The sequence below is a fragment of the Schistocerca nitens genome, chromosome 7 (genome assembly GCF_023898315.1).
Source record: "Schistocerca nitens isolate TAMUIC-IGC-003100 chromosome 7, iqSchNite1.1, whole genome shotgun sequence".
NCBI lineage: Eukaryota > Metazoa > Arthropoda > Insecta > Orthoptera > Acrididae > Schistocerca > Schistocerca nitens.
Genome location: NC_064620.1, coordinates 455082973 through 455101411, shown reverse-complemented (window position 1 = coordinate 455101411; position 18439 = coordinate 455082973). Strand labels below are relative to the sequence as shown.

General features: G+C 44.2%; 1 pseudogene; it reads right to left on the bottom strand.

Annotated features, from left to right (window-relative positions):
• The window catches only part of LOC126195684 (neural-cadherin-like), a 296356-nt pseudogene that overhangs the window by 213784 nt on the left and 64133 nt on the right, over nucleotides 1-18439 (bottom strand).

The following is an 18439-nucleotide window of genomic DNA, read 5'->3' as shown; positions in this document are numbered from 1 at the left end:
ATTTCGATAAACAACAGAAGACATAATTATAAAAAGGCAAGTCTTTTGTTATTTCACATGCAAAGGGAGTCGGCCCGGCACACAAAAGCGGCCATTTTCCGTCTTTTTTTTTGACCTAATGTAAAACAGTATGTTCATTGTCATGGAAGGCAGATTGACTTACATCCGAATGAAGCCCGCGTTCCATAGTCGAGTATCTGATCCCATATTTTGTAAAGAGAATATGATTACTTCCACAATATTATTTCAGTGGTAGAGGGTGGCGCACGAAATATCGGTCCCGCGTACTAGACTGATCACTGTCGCCCACCAATCGTCGTCTATTGTTTCGAAGTTGTTGTTTGCATTAGCTTATTTGTTATTTCTTTACTGCCTAATTATTACATTCTGCTCGTAGCTGTCACAAATCGTGCGTAATTGGCGAGCAGTCTGTACTCGGGGCAGGTTTTTCGTGCGCCACCTTATATTATTTCACTGCCATCAGCCACATAACGCTACAGTTGGCTAAACGAGAGGTTTTACAGAATCACGGAAATTACTTCTACAAGTATGTGAGAATTTTGTATTGAACAAAAACTCTGTACTCCAGAGGGCAGGCAAGTGCGTCCTTTTGACGCCTTCCATCCTTAAGTCACCTATGCTACTAAGTTTAAAGTTTTCATAAGAACCATATACCACGCACAAATGAACCATGAACAAGGAACAGTGAATGGTTCCCAAAGAAGAGCGATCGCCAGTGAACTTGTCCCCAAGTATGAGCGAGTTTGCCCATCTCTAGTGCGCAGAGCGGGCTAGGCTCAATGGCTCGACAGCTGGATGTTCACTCTAAATTGGAGGTGCGTGCAGCGATCAGATTTCTGTGGGCCAAACGGCTCAATTGCACAGACATTCACGTTGAAATCGCTGCTTTATATGATGAGCGTGCAATCTCTCCCCCAGATGTTGTAAAGCGGTGTACGCAGTTTGACGCCGGCCACACGGATCTCGATGACGAATATGGCGCTTGTAGGCCCACAACGTTCAGTACCGTTGCAAATGTTGACAGTGTGAATGTGATCATTAGAGAGGATCGGCCCTTAACACTGAAGGAAATTGCCAAAATGTTGAACATATCGCACGACAGTGTGTTCTCCATCGTTCAACAGCAGCTTGGATATTGTAAACTGTGTGCCTCTCACCGCTGCTCACCGATGTTCACACGGGACAACGTTTGCAATCGCCTCTGCCATCTTTTAAACGGTTTTCTGTGGAGGGCAACGATTTTCTGCAGCGAATCATCACAAGGGGTGAAACGTGGGTCCACCAATTCATCACCGAAACAAAGAGAACATCGACGGAATGGGTGGACACCATATCAACACGATGAAAGAAGGCCAAGATCCAACCTTCAGCGGGAAATGTGATGGCCACAGCGTTCTTTGGCATGGAGGATGTGGTGCACTTGGAATTTACGACGAAAGGCACGACAATCAACTTTGCTTCGTATTGTCAAACGTGGCACCGGTTACGTAAGGCAAACAAAGAAAAGCGGAGGGGAAAATTGAGCGTCAGTATGATTTTGTTGCACGATAACGCAAACCACACTCTGCCCGCCAAACGTCAAAACTACTGCAGTGATTCAGGTAGGAGGTATGGCAACGTCCTCAATACAGTCCAGACCTAGAGCCATACGTTATCATGTGTTCGGCAAGATGAAAGAGGATCTCGGTGGATGACGACTCCGAAACGATGAGAAGGTGAAAGCAGCTGTATCCAGGTAGTTACATAGAGGTTGTTACATAGAGCTGAGGTGAAAAGTTGGTTACCCGTTATGTGAAATATTAACAGTCTCTTGGAGACTATGTGAAAAAAATGGCTCTGAGCACTATGGGAATTAACATCTGTGGTCATCAGTCCCGTAGAACTTAGAACTACTTAAACCTAACTAACCTAAGGACATCACACACATCCATGCCCGAGGCAGGATTCGAACCTGCGACCGTAGCGGGCACGCGGTTCCAGACTGAATCGCCTGGAACCGCACGGCCACACCGGCCGGCGACTATGTGAAAAAGTGATCTTACATTGTATGTTGTCACAGCTGTGGTGCCTATGTGTATGTGCCATAAATGGCCATAACTTGGAAGTGTAACTCACTTTTTGATTCATCTTCGTAGCTTCCATGGTACTAGAATAATTGAGGACATTGGGTGTAAATGCTGCTCTGAGATACAAGCACAGGAGAGAAACTCATTACGGGCTGGATAAAACTGGTCAAAAGACCGATAGAAAAATAATTTAAAATAAGCGGAGCAAAGTAAAGCTGAACAGTGCAAGAAAAACACGCTTACTGAATAATTATAAGGAATAAAAAGGGAAAAAAAGAAATCCAGCATAATATCAGCACAGGGACCAGCTCGTTAAGATTAACCAGGTCTTACTTTTATGACGGACGGTTTTCATAGGCAGTGATAGAAATATCTTAATATTTCTTTTGGGAGCTGGTGCCCCACAGCTCTTACATATATGAAAAAATGTCATATTACCGTCTTGAGCCGCTGGTAAAATTCTTTATTTTCACATCCAGTTTCGGTTGACTAACCTTTATCACATTCGTATATACCAAACGAAATAATGCATAAGTAACATTGCTGGCTTAAACTCTTACGAATCTGTTAACTGATGTAAACGTTGACGACAAAACACACGTTATAAGATGTCACATACATTAACATCTGTTAAGACTGTCACACCTACTTATCGTAGCAGACGACACACAGCTTTTTAATAGTAAGATACTAGTCACTATCGATATATGAAGACCTCTACGATCATGTTTGGTTCTACCAGTAAACAGTGATCAGCTGTTCAGTCGGCTCTGCGTGATGCCAATCTGTTCACAGCGCTAACGCCGACCGCAGTTATAACATGAATGAGTACACTACCTATTACAGTTGTTAATGGTTGAAGATAAAAGTTGTATTACGATATGATAACCGATAACTCTATACAAATATAAATCATTTACGTTTTTATGATGTGTGGTTTTCATACTGAGTCACATCACTGTGCTATAGCATACTTTTATTTTCAGTGTCTGATTGACGGTTTTGTCATTACCCGCCAGGTTAGCCGAGCACGCTAACGCGCTGCTTCCTGGACTCGCGCGCCGGCCCCGGATCGAATCCCCCCGACGGATTAACGACGATGTGTCGGCGAGCCTGGATGTGGTTTTTAGGCGGTTTTCCACATCCCCCTAGGTGAATATCGGGCTGGTCCCCACGTCCCGCCTCAGTTACACGGCTCGCAGACATCTGAGCACTTTCGCACTATTCCATGGATTACACCAGTCGCAGACAGTTGGGGTACACTAATTCCTTCCCTGCGGGTACGGGGTGGCGGCAGGAAGGGCATCCGGCCACCCCTTCAACTAAAATTGCCACATCCGATTAACCATGCCGACCCTGCGTATCCGCGGGAAAAACGGCACAAGCAAAAGAAAAGAAAGAAAGAATTGACGGTTTTATCATTCGACGATAATGATTTTTTATTTCGCCTAACATGAAGCTGTGAATACTATTATGTGAGTACGTGACATCTTATTACGTGTGTGTTGTCGTTAACATTTACATCAATCAACAGATTCGTGTTTCAGCCAATAATGTTACTCATGTATTATCCTATTAGTATATAGGAACCTGATGATGATCAGTCGACCGATACTGATTGTGTAAATATAGAATTTTACAAGCAGCTCAAAGTGGTAATATTTTTCAGAAGTACCTCAATCGGAGATGTGTCCTGAATTTTGTATCATTTTGATCATCTAAACTCATCAGTACATCGTTTGAGAAGAGCCTCTATTAGTGACTTACCTTGAGTACAAAGACGTCTCCCGTGGTGGGATCAACGCGGAAGTACCCCTCACTGCCGGATCCTTCTGGGGCGACGCCCGGCCCTGATATGGAGTACACCACGTCCTGAGGGCGGCCCACGTCGCCATCCACGGCTTTCACCTGTAACACAGAGGACACCGTACAAAAGAGCTGTCCGTTGCCATCTCAGGAGCAGCATAAGGTTCGGTGTGCAAATATTCGTGCGCTGCTATCACACCTATAATTTGTGCGTTGTGCAATTCGTCGTGAGTTGAAAAAATGGCCGCCTTTTAAATTTTTAGAAACGACTGCTGGATTGCGTTCTTGAGGAAAGACATTACTGTTGCCTTTGAAAAGGTAATTTGTTATTGTTCAAATTATAAAAGGTCAGACAGTGACCGAGTATTTTGGTAATAGTTGGCGTTTAATGGGAATGTCTTGAAATAATGGAAAGTTCACAAGAAGTATTTCATTTATTGATTATTTAATGAATTTCAAAAGGCCTAATTCACCCAGATTGCTTCGAAGCGACTCGTTCTACTTTTGGTAATGAATCACCGTCCAAGAAGACGCGCGGAGTTGCCGCGCGGTTAGAGGTGCCATGTCACTGATTTCTCGGCCCCTCCCGCCGGAGGTTCGAGCCCTCCCTCGGGCATAGGTGTGTGTCTTGTCCTTGACGTTAAGTTAGTTTAAGTAGTATGTAAGTCTAGGGACCTCATCACTTTGGTCCCTTAGGAATTCACACACATTTGAAACATTTCACCGTCCCAGAAGACTGTTTACAACTGGTTCACAGAATTTCGTTGTGGTCGTGTTTCAGTCAGAGATGTACCAAGGCATTTCAGAAGTGTAAATCACACACAGATTCACCAGGAGGAATTCTGGCAGTATGTGGACCAAATGCAATGTCGCGTGGGGCCGGACTGAAATGGTGCCAACAATTTGACCAAGGCTTGTGTAGGTTATTTAAATGTCCTACACATACATAAATGTTTGTACTGATTGTTATTCGCACCGTCTCCGTGCGGCAAAGATATCGTAGGGAGGTATATCTGAGTAAGCTAACAGAAAACTAAAAGCTATTCTATCGGTTCTTATACAGGGTGTTACAAAAAGGTACGGCCAAACTGTCAAGAAACATTCCTCACACACAAATAAAGAAAAGATGTTATGTGGACATGTGTCCGGAAACGCTTAATTTCCATGTTAGAGCTCATTTTAGTTTCGCCAATATGTACTGTACTTCCTCGATTCACCGCCAGTTGGCCCAATTGAAGGAAGGTAATGTTGACTTCGGTGCTTGTGTTGACATGCGACTCATTGCTCTACAGTACTAGCATCAGGCACATCAATACGTAGCATCAACAGGTTAGTGTTCATCACGAACGTGGTTTTGCAGTCAGTGCAATGTTTACAAATGCGGAGTTGGCAGATGCCCATTTGATGTACGGATTAGCACGGAGTAATAGCCGTGGCGTGGTACGTTTGTATCGAGACAGATTTCCAGAACGAAGGTGTCCCGACAGGAAGACGTTCGAAGCAATTGATCGGCGTCTTAGGGAGCACGGAACATTCCAGCCTATGACTCGCGACTGGGGAAGACCTAGAACGACGAGGACACCTGCAATGGACGAGGCAATTCTTCGTACAGTTGACGATAACCCTAATGTCAGCGTCAGAGAAGTTGCTGCTGTACAAGGTAACGTTGACCACGTCACTGTATGGAGAGTGCTACGGCAGAACCTGTTGTTTCCGTACCATGTACAGCGTGTGAAGGCACTATCAGCAGCTGATTGGCCTCCACGGGTACACTTCTGCGAATGGTTCATCCAACAATGAGTCAATCCTCATTTCAGTGCAAATGTTCTCTTTACGGATGAGGCTTCATTCCAACGTGATCAAATTGTAAATTTTCACAATCAACATGCGTGGGCTGACGAGAATCCGCACGCAGTTGTGCAATCACGTCATCAACACAGATTTTCTGTGAACGTTTGGGCAGGCATTGTTGGTGATGTCTTGATTGGGCCCCATGTTCTTCCACCTACACTCAATGGAGCACGTTATCATGATTTCAAACGGAATACTCTACTTGTGCTGCTAGAACATGTGCCTTTACAAGTACGACACAACATGTGGTTCATGCACGATGGAGCTCCTGCACATTTCAGTCGAAGTGTTCGTACGCTTCTCAACAACAGATTCGGTGACCGATGGATTGGTAGAGGTGGACCAATTCCATGGCCTCCGCGCTCTCCTGACCTCAACCCTCTTGACTTTCATTTATGGGGGCATTAGAAAGCTCTTGTCTACGCAACCCCGGTACCAAATGTAGAGACTCTTCGTGCTCGTATTGTGGACGGCTGTGATACAATACGCCATTCTCCAGGGCTGCATCAGCGCATCAGGAATTCCATGCGACGGAGGGTGGATGCATGTATCCTTGCTAACGGATGACATTTTGAACATTTCCTGTAACAAAGTGTTTGAAGTCACGCTGGTACGTTCTGTTGCTGTGTGTTTCCATTCCATGATTAATGTGATTTGAAGAGAAGTAATAAAATGAGCTCTAAAATGGAAAGTAAGCGTTTCCGGACACATGTCCAAATAACATATTTTCTTTCTTTGTGTGTGAGGAATGTTTCCTGGAAGTTTGGCCGTACCTTTTTGTAACACCCTATATGTACCTCAATTCTTTTTCGTCTCCGATCTCTGTGCCTGTAGCTCCCAATATTGTGTTAATTAAAAGTTATAATATGCAGAAGTCGCTAGTTTACATTCTGCTATCGTGCTAGGCCCTAGTCTGCACTTCCCGATGCGACGAAGGCTTGCATTTTTAATCGGACCTTTTCAGAGAAGAAGTCAACACGAAGAGAGAATAGCCGACGAAGCCACGCCGTCATTGTCGTACATCGTTGGGGAGACGAGGAAAATATCAAGCCGTACACCACAACTCGAAGGAATTAATCTTTAATCCGTGTTCCAGAACTGCCACAACCGTTTTCAACCAGAACGAATCCAACCTGCGTGCGTTTCTGGACTTACAATTCATAGTGCGGCTAAACGTGCATTAGGATAACTACGTCAGCTCTGAACAATTCACATTTTCTCTCTTCCTACCCACTATAGGTTGCACAGATATGACTGATTCTGACTTCGAATTCCAGGTCTTGCGCCTGCACCTTGCGATTTCCATGTTGTCGGCAATCTGAAAGAACATTGGGGGTTTGGGAGGGGGAGAGCGGGGACAGGGGAAGAGATTCCTCGACGATGAGGATATTCACGTAGCGGTTCTAGAGTGGCTCCATGACAAACAAGCGGGTTTCTATCGTCGAGAAGCTGAACGATTGGTAGAACGCTCCGATCACTAATTACAGAAACTCGGTAGCAACTGTCTGTTGAAAAATAGTGTCAAGTATCTGAGTTGATTGGAGATGTAGTGCACCATTCAACAAAATTTACTTGAACTGCCATATTAATGAATAACTTACTTTTTGAAGTTCTCTTTTAATTCGTGAAGGTCTACCAAAATCGGTTTTTGTTCCATATAACACGGATGCTGAGAGCGACGTGCCGGAAAAGGATCGGAAAGTGTCTGAACGTGAGCTGGACGCATGGTTAGGCATGCCGAAGACGGCGTTACGTTCGATATTCCATGAACAGTCACACATTTTTTTCCCCCAAAGAGTGTCTATGAAATGAAGAACGATTAGCTAAAAGCTACAATCGCCTTTAAATTTGCTTTTCAGCATTATTTTCTACAAAAGACTACTAATAAATAAAACATATCTGCACTATAATATCGCCCGCATCTCGTGGTCGTGCGGTAGCGTTCTCGCTTCCCACGCCCGGGTTCCCGGGTTCGATTCCCGGCGGGGTCAGGGATTTTCTCTGCCTCGTGATGGCTGGGTGTTGTGTGATGTCCTTAGGTTAGTTAGGTTTAAGCAGTTCTAAGTTCTAGGGGACTGATGACCATAGATGTTAAGTCCCATAGTGCTCAGAGCCACTATAATATCGGATGAGTTTAGCTGTGTTCACAGGATGCATATCGGGGGCAAGGGAAAGAGAGGTAGCACCACTGATACTTGCGAGGTGATTTTCGGCTTGAAAATATGCACTATGTAAAAGCAACTCAGTCACGTTCCAGTCACTTTATTTTTAGACCTAAACTTTGTTGCATAAAACACGACATAGTGCAAGAGTTATTAGTCAGATGTCAAACAGCAAAACCCCTTTAAAATTCAAGTGCATAACTGAGTGCAAGTATTATGAATTTTTAGTGAGAATGAAGACTATTTTTGTAACTACAAATACTTGTTTACAATATAACATACGCACTACAAAAATGAATGAAAACAGTAATTATGGCTCAAAGGTATTAAGTCAGTAGACGTCCATGTAAAAAAAAAGAGAACCGAATAGCGGTTAATTCAAAATAAATGATACGGGGAACTCTTTCTCTACGTTGTACGAGGGCAGTTCAATAAGTAATGCAACACATTTTTTTTCTGAAACAGGGGTTGTTTTATTCAGCATTGAAATACACCAGGTTATTCCCCAATGTTTTAGCTACACAACACTATTTTTCAACGTAATCTACATTCAATGCTACGGCCTTACGCCACCTTGAAATGAGGGCCTGTATGCCTGCACGGTACCATTCCACTGGTCGATGTCAGAGCCAACGTCGTACTGCATCAATAACTTCTTCATCATCCGCGTAGTGCGTCCCACGGATTGCGTCCTTCATTGGGCCAAACATATGGAAATCCGACGGTGCGAGATTGGGGCTGTAGGGTGCATGAGGAAGAACAGTCCACTGAAGTTTTGTGAGCTCCTATCGGGTGCGAAGACTTGTGTGAGGTCTTGCGTTGTCATGAAGAAGGAGAAATTCGTTCAGCTTTTAGTGCCTACGAACACGCTGAACTCGTTTCTTCAATTTCTGAAGAGTAGCACAATACACTTCAGAGTTGATCGTTTGACCATGGGGAAGAACATCTAACAGAATAACCCCTTCAGTGTCCCAGAAGACTGTAACCATGACTTTACCGGCTGAGGGTATGGCTTTAAACTTTTTCTTGGTAGGGGAGTGGGTGTGGCGCCACTCCATTTATTGCCGTTTTGTTTCAAGTTCGAAGTGATGAACCCATGTTTCATCGCCTGTAACAATCTTTGACAAGAAATTGTCACCCTCAGCCACATGACGAGCAAGCAATTCCGCACAGATGGTTCTCCTTTGCTCTTTATGGTGTTCGGTTAGACAACGAGGGACCCAGCGGGAGCAAACCTTTGAATATCCCAACTGGTGAACAATTGTGACAGCACTACCAACAGAGATGTCAAGTTGAGCACTGAGTTGTTTGATGGTGATCCGTCGATCATCTCGAACGAGTGTGTTCGCACGCTCCACCATTGCAGGAGTCACAGCTGTGCACGGCCGGCCCGCACGCGGGAGATCAGACAGTCTTGCTTGACCTTGCGGCGATGATGACACACGCTTTGCCCAACGACTCACCGTGCTTTTGTCCACTGCCAGATCACCGTAGACATTCTGCAAGCGCCTATGAATATCCGAGATGCCCTGGTTTTCCGCCAAAAGAAACTCGATCACTGCCCGTTGTTTGCAACGCACATCCGTTACAGACGCCATTTTAACAGCTCCGTACAGCGCTGCCACCTGTCGGAAGTCAATGAAACTATACGAGACGAAGCGGGAATGTTTGAAAATATTCCACAAGAAATTTCCGGTTTTTTCAACCAAAATTGACCGAGAAACAAAATGTGTTGCATTACTTATTGAACTGCCCTCGTATGTGCCCCATATTTTCTCTTTCGTTAACGATGAGCAAGTAGAAAGGCTTCAGAATGTTTGTCTCTTTAAATGCCAAACAAAACACGTAGCGAAAGAATAATGACATGGTTTCTGTGACACCTTCCAGAATACATTTTTCAGTCTGCAGCAGATTGTGCGCTGATTACAAACTTCCTGGCAGATTAAAACTGTGTGCCAGACCGACACTCGGAACCACTGCTTTTCGTGGGCATGTGCTATACCAAGTGAGCTATCCAAGCACGATTAACGATCCGAACTCACAGCTTTACTTGAGTCTTGCCTAGGTAGCTCAGCTGGTAAGGCACGTGCAAACAAAAGGCAAACGTCCCGATTTCGACTCTCCGTTTGGTACACAGTTTTTATCTGCCAGGAAGGTTCTTTGATACCTTGTTTGTGGAACAGGGTTGGAAACGTTACAAGAGACGTGTTCTTCCAGACTGTGTAAGATGCTAACAGCACAAAATTGATCATTACTTGGAGAACAAGTTGAATGATGCCAAATGATAGCTTCATCTGTGTGGTACATTTGGAGATACTGTCAAACTTTGTACTTTCATTTAACTATTTTGCTTGTAACTCTTGTTTTGATAATGAGTCGTCCTATCAGCTCCGATTTTCTCTCTTGTGTTCTTTATTTGAGAATAGCACTTGCATACGACGTCTTCAAGTATTTACTGAATCAATCTCTGTCTTCCCCTACAGTTTTTATCTTCCACAGCAGCTCAAGTACTACGGAAGATACTCCTTGACGTCTTAACACATGTCCTCCCTTCTTGTACCTTCTTAGGGTCAATGTTTCCACGTGATCCTATCTTCGCCTATTCTGCAGAGAATCTGCTCATCTCGTGTCTTCACTTAATTTCAACTTATTTCTGCAGCATCACATCTCAGAGACTGCAATTCTCTTCGTTTCTGGTTTTCTCACTGTCGAGACCACGAGTCGCGAGATCGCAACTCACTGCAAACTAGACTTCCCTCTAGCATCGTAGGTTGCGCGGGTCAGCCTACCTCCCAGGGAGAGTGAGAGAACTACACTACTGGCCATTAAAATTGCTACAACTAGAAGAAACGCAGATGATAAACGGGTATTCATTGGACACATACTAGAACTGACATGTGATTACATTTTCACGCAATTTGGGTGCATAGATCCTGAGAAATCAGTAACCAGTACAACCATCTCTGGCCGAAATAACGGCATTGATACGCCTGGGCATTGAGTCAAACAGAGCTTGGATGGCGTGTACAGGTACAGCTGCCCATGCAGCTTCAACACGATACCACAATTCATCAAGAGTAGTAACGGGCATATTGTGACGAGCAAGTTGCTCGGACACCATTGATCGGACGTTTTCAGTTGCTGAGAGATCTGGAGAATGTGCTGGCCAGGGCAGCAGTCGAAAATTTTCTGTATCCACAAAGACCCGTACAGGACCTGCAAAATGCAGTCGTGCATTATCCTGCTGAAATGTAGGGTTTCGCAGGGATCGAATGAAGGGTAGAGCCTCGGGTCTTAACACATCTGAAATGCAACGTCCACTGTTCAAAGTGCCGTCAATGCGTACAAGAGGTGACCGAGACGTGAAACCAATGGCACCCCATACCATCACGCCAGGTGATACGCCAGTATGGCGATGACGAATACATGCTTCCAACGTGCGTTAACAGCGATGTCACCAAACACGGATGCGACCATCATGATGCTGTAAACAGAACCTGGATTCACCCGAAAAAACGACGTTTTGCCATTCGTGCACCCAGGTTCGTCGTTGACTTCGTATCTAATTTTATCTGTGATTGACTTGCTAGTCAGTCAGTTGTTCAGCGCTGGGCCTCTCTTATTAGAGGCCTAGTGGTGAGTAGCTGAGTTTTTCAGAGAATTAGATCTGTTTTTTTTGTGGATCAGGCAGAAGTTATCTAGAATATTTGATTATCGAGATGAAAACTGATACACAATACTTTCTTGTTCATTTTATTGATGGAGAAGATTTTGGAGGAATTTTAAAGGTATGTTTATATTTCTAAGTAACCAGAGAATATCGTAATTGTTAGAGTCTTTTTATATTACGCAGTCTTTTTGTCAATAGTCAGAGTTGGATTTCTCAAAAACGATTTTCTTTAAAATAAAACCCATCTCCATGGTACATAGTAAAGTTCTGAATTTTTATTGTGTGTGGATGCACCTTGCTCCTTAGGCGGCAGCCGATTGTTTCTGACAATTTGTGTGTATTATTTATCTTTAGCAGCTGCATCTGCAGGTTGTATTTGCTTTCGAGAACGTCAATACTCCAGGAACAAAAACAGCTTGCTGAACAAAAGGCAAGTCATTTTTATTTCAGGGCAGATCTCACCTTGCATTCTTGTGCAAACAGTGTGTAGTCAGGATTGTTAGGTGTCATGCCATCAAGTACATTAACTTTCAGTGAACAGTAGTGGTAATTTCAAACAGTTCTTTTCTTCCGAGTAGAGTAGTAATCTATTTTTGTGAATTAGTAGTCTAACATGGCACTTCATATCATGCGTCGTTCATAATGTGCTTCGGTACTGAGTTTTAGTTATGTAGTTTTCATTGAGCGCACAATTTGTTTGCTTTTGCATGTAATTAGATTTACTTTCTTTAGTTAAAATTTTATGTTTTATGAAGCTTAAAGATTTATTTCACACTGTTCACATGCACAACACAGTGCCAACCAACAGTTAGTTTTGCTCAGCAATAGAAGACGATACCCAAGTTCACTTTAGATGAGGAGAAAGTTATATCAGTGTATTCTGTTTTCTCTTAGTTTGACAATATTTTATAGAAAGCTTACACATTGGTGAAAGATCTGTGATCGAGCAGACCAAGGAAACATGTTGTCACTCTGTAGAGCATGTTGGGCTACAACAGTTGTATGTGGGCGAACGTTGTCCTGTTGGTAAACACCCCCTGGAAATCTGTTCATGAAAATGGCAGCACAACAGGTCGAATCACCTGACTGACGTACAGATTTGCAGTTAGAGTACTTGGGATAACCACGATAGTGCTCCTGCTCTCGTACGAAATCGTACCCCAGACCACAATTCCAGGTGTAGTCTGAGTGTGTCTAGCAAGCAAACAGGTTGGTTGCAGGCACTTACCTGGCCTCACTCTAACAAACGCATGGCCGTCAGTGGTGCCGAGGTAAAACCAGCTTTCATCCGAAAACACTACAGACATCGACCCTGCCTTACAGTGAACTCTCGCTTGACACCACTGAAGTTGTAAATAGCGCTGGTTGGGGGTCAGTGGAATGCACGCTTCAGGACGTCTAGCTCGGAGCAGTCTTTGAAGTAACCGATTTGTAGCAGTTCGTCGTGCCAGATGTCGCTCAAATTGCTGCTGCATTTACAGTGCGATGCACCAGAGCCATACGCCAGACGCGATGGTCTTCCTTCCAGGTAGTGCGAAGTGTCCATCCTGAGACTGTGACCTAACATTCTCGTGACCACCGCTGACAGCGGTCATGTACAGTGGCTACATTCCTGTCAAGTGTATCTACCAGTATCGCAGAAGGAAATTCCAGGTTCTCGCAGCCCTATTACACGAACCAATTCAAACTCAGTAAGATGTTGATAGTGGCGTCTTTGTCGACTTAAAGGCATGTTGACAAACATCAACTTATCACGTCCAATCTCAAAGATAACTAACGCCCACAACCGTTACAGCGTGTGATTAAAGCTATATGATTTCATTCCTCATGTTAGAATACTAGCTCCACTCTTACGCAACTGGCGCGAAATTTGAATAGACATCTTTCAGACGTAAAAACACTCCTCGCAACTTTCGTTAATGTCGTACAACTCCTTCTTTGTGTTGCGATTTATTTCCGTCGCTGTATTTCTACAACGGTGCCTTAGAGTTGAGTATTCCATTTTCTGAATAAATCAACTTTTCCGGCATGGAAATTTGTATTTATTTCCTTAGTTATAATATTTATGTTTATGTATGTCTGAGTAGCACCGCTGTTCGTACATTCTCACAGACATTTAAGTGCCTCCTCATAGGTTGTTGTGAATGTACAGATGTCGCAGTAGCAACATCAACTGGCGACGAAATTAAGTTAGAACACCGAGAATTCATGTTTCACTTCCGTACTATGCTAGTAATACAATACAAGGTCCAGTCACATTAAAGCGACCACCTGTCAAAAGTCTGAATAACCATCTTTTGCAGCGCGGACGTACAGGAAGAGAGTCCGTAAGGTCCCGACAGGAACGTAGAGCCATGCCGACTCCAGTGTCACGGAAAGCTGCGCTAAGTTTCTCAGTTAGAGATCCATGACACAAACAGCTCGATCAAAGTGGTCCCACAGATTTTCGATTGGATGTAAAGCCAAGTAGATTAGTGGCAAGGGGAGTGCTGGTACTCTTCGCACGACGCACGTGGGCTGTGAGCCGTGTTACATGTTGTATTGCCCTACTGGTAGATCCCATCGTTCTGAGGAATAAACAAACTGCATGTAGGGATGGACATGGTTCCCAACGACAGATGAATACTTCTTTGGATCCTTTATGCCTTCCAGAATGACGAGATCACGTAGGAAATGCCACGAAAATATTCCCCGGATCATGATGCTCCCTCCTCCGTGCTGGACTCTTATCACTATTGTTTTAAGGCTGTATACGCGAACAGCTATCTGTCCGACGGAGCATAAAACATGGTTGATCTGATAAGGCCCCCTGTCGCCACTCAGAGGACATCAAATTGCAGTACTGCCGTGCAAATTCAAACCGCCTCCTCTGATGAATAGCAGTCAGCAAGGGTACACGAACCAGGCGCCTGCTGCGGAGGCCCATAAGCAACTATTTTCGCTAAACAGCCATTGAGGAGACACTGTTGTAGCCCCTTGCTTCTTCTGTGCGGTCACTTGCTCAACAATGACACGCCTATTCGCCCGTGCTCTACTCCGCAACCGTCGTTCACGCCTGTCGTCTGCACAGATTAAACAGAACATTATGAACATCTCCCTAATAGCCTGCATGTCCATCTTTGGTACCGATAACAACTGCGACACGTGGCATGGAAGCAATGAAGCCTTGGTAGATCGCTGGAGAGAGCTCGCATCACAAGCGTCGTGGCTTGTGTCACTCAGTTTTTGCAGTTTCTAACACACAATTCAACAAAACCTGACGTTTTAATTTAACAGGACGGGCATATGACTAGTGAAACTGAACAGTTCAAATTTCTAGGTGTTCATATAGATAGTAAGCTGTCGTGGAAAGCCCTCCTTCAGCATCTTGTTCAAAGACTTAATACTACCATTTTTACTATTCTAACGGTATCAGAAGTGAGTGATCATTCGACACGAAAATTAGTCTACTCTGACTATTTTCATTCGCTTATGTCGTATGGTATTATATTTTGGGGTAGCTCTTCTCATACTAAAAGAATATTTTTGGCTCAGAAGCGGGCGGTTCGAGCAATAAGTGGTGAGAGTTCACGAACCTCTTGTCGACCTCTGTTCACGAGTCTGCGTATTTTGACATTGGCCTCTCACTATGTATATTCCCTATTGTCGTTTCTTGTTACCAATATTAGTTTATTCTTAAGAATAAGCAGCTTTCACTCTGTTAATACTCGGCAGAAATCAAACCTGCATTTGGATCGGACTTCCGTAACTCTAGTGCAAAAAGGTGTGCAGTATACTGCTGCATCTATTTTCAACAAGCTGCCACTCGAATTCAAAAATCTTAGCAGTAATCCACGCGCTTTCAAATCAAAACAAGAGTTTTATCATCGGTCACTCCTATTCTGTCGAGGAGTTCCTTGAAAATTAAGCTGATTCTTATTGTATTGCTGATAGCGTTTACTTAAACTTATGGACTCACTTCATGAACATTTATTTTTATCTGTTATTACTTCTATGTTGTAATTTCATGTACTGACAAGTTCTATGACCTTGGAGATTTGCTCCTCAATTTGGTCCTACGGAACTTGACGGGTAAATAAATAGAAAATAAATCTGCACACACAAGACAAAAAGTGGTTCAAATGGCTCCAAGCACTATGGGACTTAACATCTGAGGTCGTCAGTCCCCTAGACTTAGAACTACTTAAACCTAACTAACCTAAGGACATCATACACATCCATGCCCGAGGCAGGATTCGAACCTGCAACCGTAGCAGCAGTGCGGTTCCGGACTGAAGCGCCTAGAAGCGCTCGGTCACAACGGCCGGCCACACAAGTCAACTAATTCCCATACATTTCTGGGGGAGTGGGGGGGGGGGGGTGACGAATTCTGACACCATGGTCAATCACATCCCAGATATTTTCGATGAGGTTCAGATCTGGAGACTTGAGGGGCCAGCACATCAACTAGAATTCACCGCTGTGTTCCTCAAACCACTCCATCACACTCCTGGACTTGTGACATGGTGCATTATCATGCTGAAAAAATGCCACTTCCGTCGCGAAACATAATCGTCGACAAGGGGTGCATTTGGTGTGTAACCGGTGAACAATACCCCTTGGCCGTCATGATGCCTTGCACGAGCTACAGTGGAGCCGTGGGTGCCCACGTGAATGCTCCCTAGAGCAAAATGGAGCCACCCCAGATTCTCTGATCCCACAGCACAGATGTCGAGGAGTGGAATCGTGCCCTCCCATCGGCGTGATGAAGAAGTTATCGGGATTCATCAGACCATGCAACGCTCTGCCACTGCGCCAACATCCAGTGTCGATGGTCACATGCCCATTTCAGTGTAGTTGCTGATGTCATGGTGTTAACATTGTCACATGCATGAGTCATCGGCTGAGGAGGCCCATCGTCAGAGTCTTCGGTGCACTGTGTGGCCCGTGGTGCAGCAGAGTTGCCTCGGCATCAGATTTGGATGGCGCCATTTTGGCAATTACGGCATACTGTAGCCACTGTGGCAGGTGAACAGTTTACGAACTTAGCTATTCCGGAAATGCTTCTACCCTTGGTCCGAAAGCCAATGATCATGTCTTTTGGACAAGAGATAAATGGCTCCGTTCCTCGTTACATCAATGACCGCATTTTCCTCCGACAACCCCCGACACGCTTTGTGTGCGCTACACTACTGGAGATGCCATCTGCTTTCTGTGAGTGGTTATTGCACTCAGAGTCGAACAAAGTATCTGGCTTGTGTATTTCAGCAGTTATGATATTTGTGTGTATGGGCGCCAGATACTGTTTCAGTGTTCTCACGCGCATAAATGTCATCTCGTAGGTTGTTGTCAACGTACAGGTATCCCAATAGCCTAATCGATTGGCCACGAAGTGAAGTAACACCAACCAAGATTCATGATCACTTCCTTACTATGTTAATACCACCACCACCACCACCACCACCACCACCACCATCATCATCAACAACAATTTTGTGCGGGTTAGTGGCCTGGTGCAAGTCTTTCTATTTGACACCACTTCTAAGACTTGGTGTCCCTGACCCACCCCAGTCATCCAACCGGGGAAAGAGGACTTCAAGTTTCACGTGGAATCCGAACCACGTGTTGTTTCTGGCGATTACTCACATCGTTGAGAAGTGAGGACTAGGTTAGGGCGAAAACTGAGAAGCCAGTGATCCGATCGACATTCGAGCATACTACAAGCTCTTTTGTGGGTGAACCCAGTAGGGGGTCATCCACTATACTGTCTCTAGCAAGGCAGCGTTTATTGCGACAGTTCTATTTTGGAAGCAGACATTGGCACTAATTTTGGATATATTCTGCAAACTTCCGTATTTTATCGATGAAATCTGTCTGGTTAAAAAACATTGTAGTAAAATTAAGCAATCTTTAAAAGGGAAAATAAATTACGGAAAGTAAAAAATTAAAGGAGAATAAGTAAATTATAATTAGACGAGGTCCAGTCAGGTGGAAAGGATTGCACGAAGGAACGAAAGTTTTTGTGAAGTGTCTTAGGGACGCCCGCTAAACGTGAACCTGGGGTACCAGATTGAAGATTGAGCCCTTGTTTCTACCAAAGAGCATCTGTACAATCAAATGTCTGAAGGGTAAATCAGAACTAATCGACAAAATTTCAGTCGTTGTTCGGGGACAGTTCGGCACAAAAGGCCTGTGGTCTCTGGTGGCTACTTAGAGAGTTATTGTATTTGATTTGATTTCTTACCTTCACTACGACGACAACCACATAACACCACTTTTCTATCTGTATGGGGGTGGTTGTGTGTTTTTCGTTGTAAGTTTTGGTGATTGCAAATTACACTTTTTTTACTGTTCTGAATGAATTAGGGTAGCAAACTAATGAATCATAATTATTAGGTCTACAACTTTGCTTCCACCATTTTTTCTCGAATTCAAGGCTTTGTTGTCAAAAACTTACAAAAACTTTACAACTGAAAGTACTGGCCATCACTGGCCACTAATTTCTCCCATTTTTCTGGCAGCAAACGAATCCCGTGGCGGAAGAACCGGGCGTCTTTAGAGGAGATCCATGAGTCGATCCAATCTTGCACTTCTTCATGTGACCGGAAGCGCTGGTCATCCGGGCTCTGTGATATTGATCGGAAAAAATGGTAGTCAGAGGAAGCAATGTCTGGAGAATACGGTGGGTGGGTTACGACTTCACATTTCAACGTTTCCATATATGTTTTGACGCATGTTGCGACATGGGGTCGAGCATTGTCATGCTGCAAAATCACCATTTCATGTCTGTCGCTGTATTGCGGCCGTTTGTCTTTCAGTGCTGAGCTCAAACTCCCCAATAGATTTCGATAACGATCTCCAGTAATTGTTTCCGTCGCAGTTTT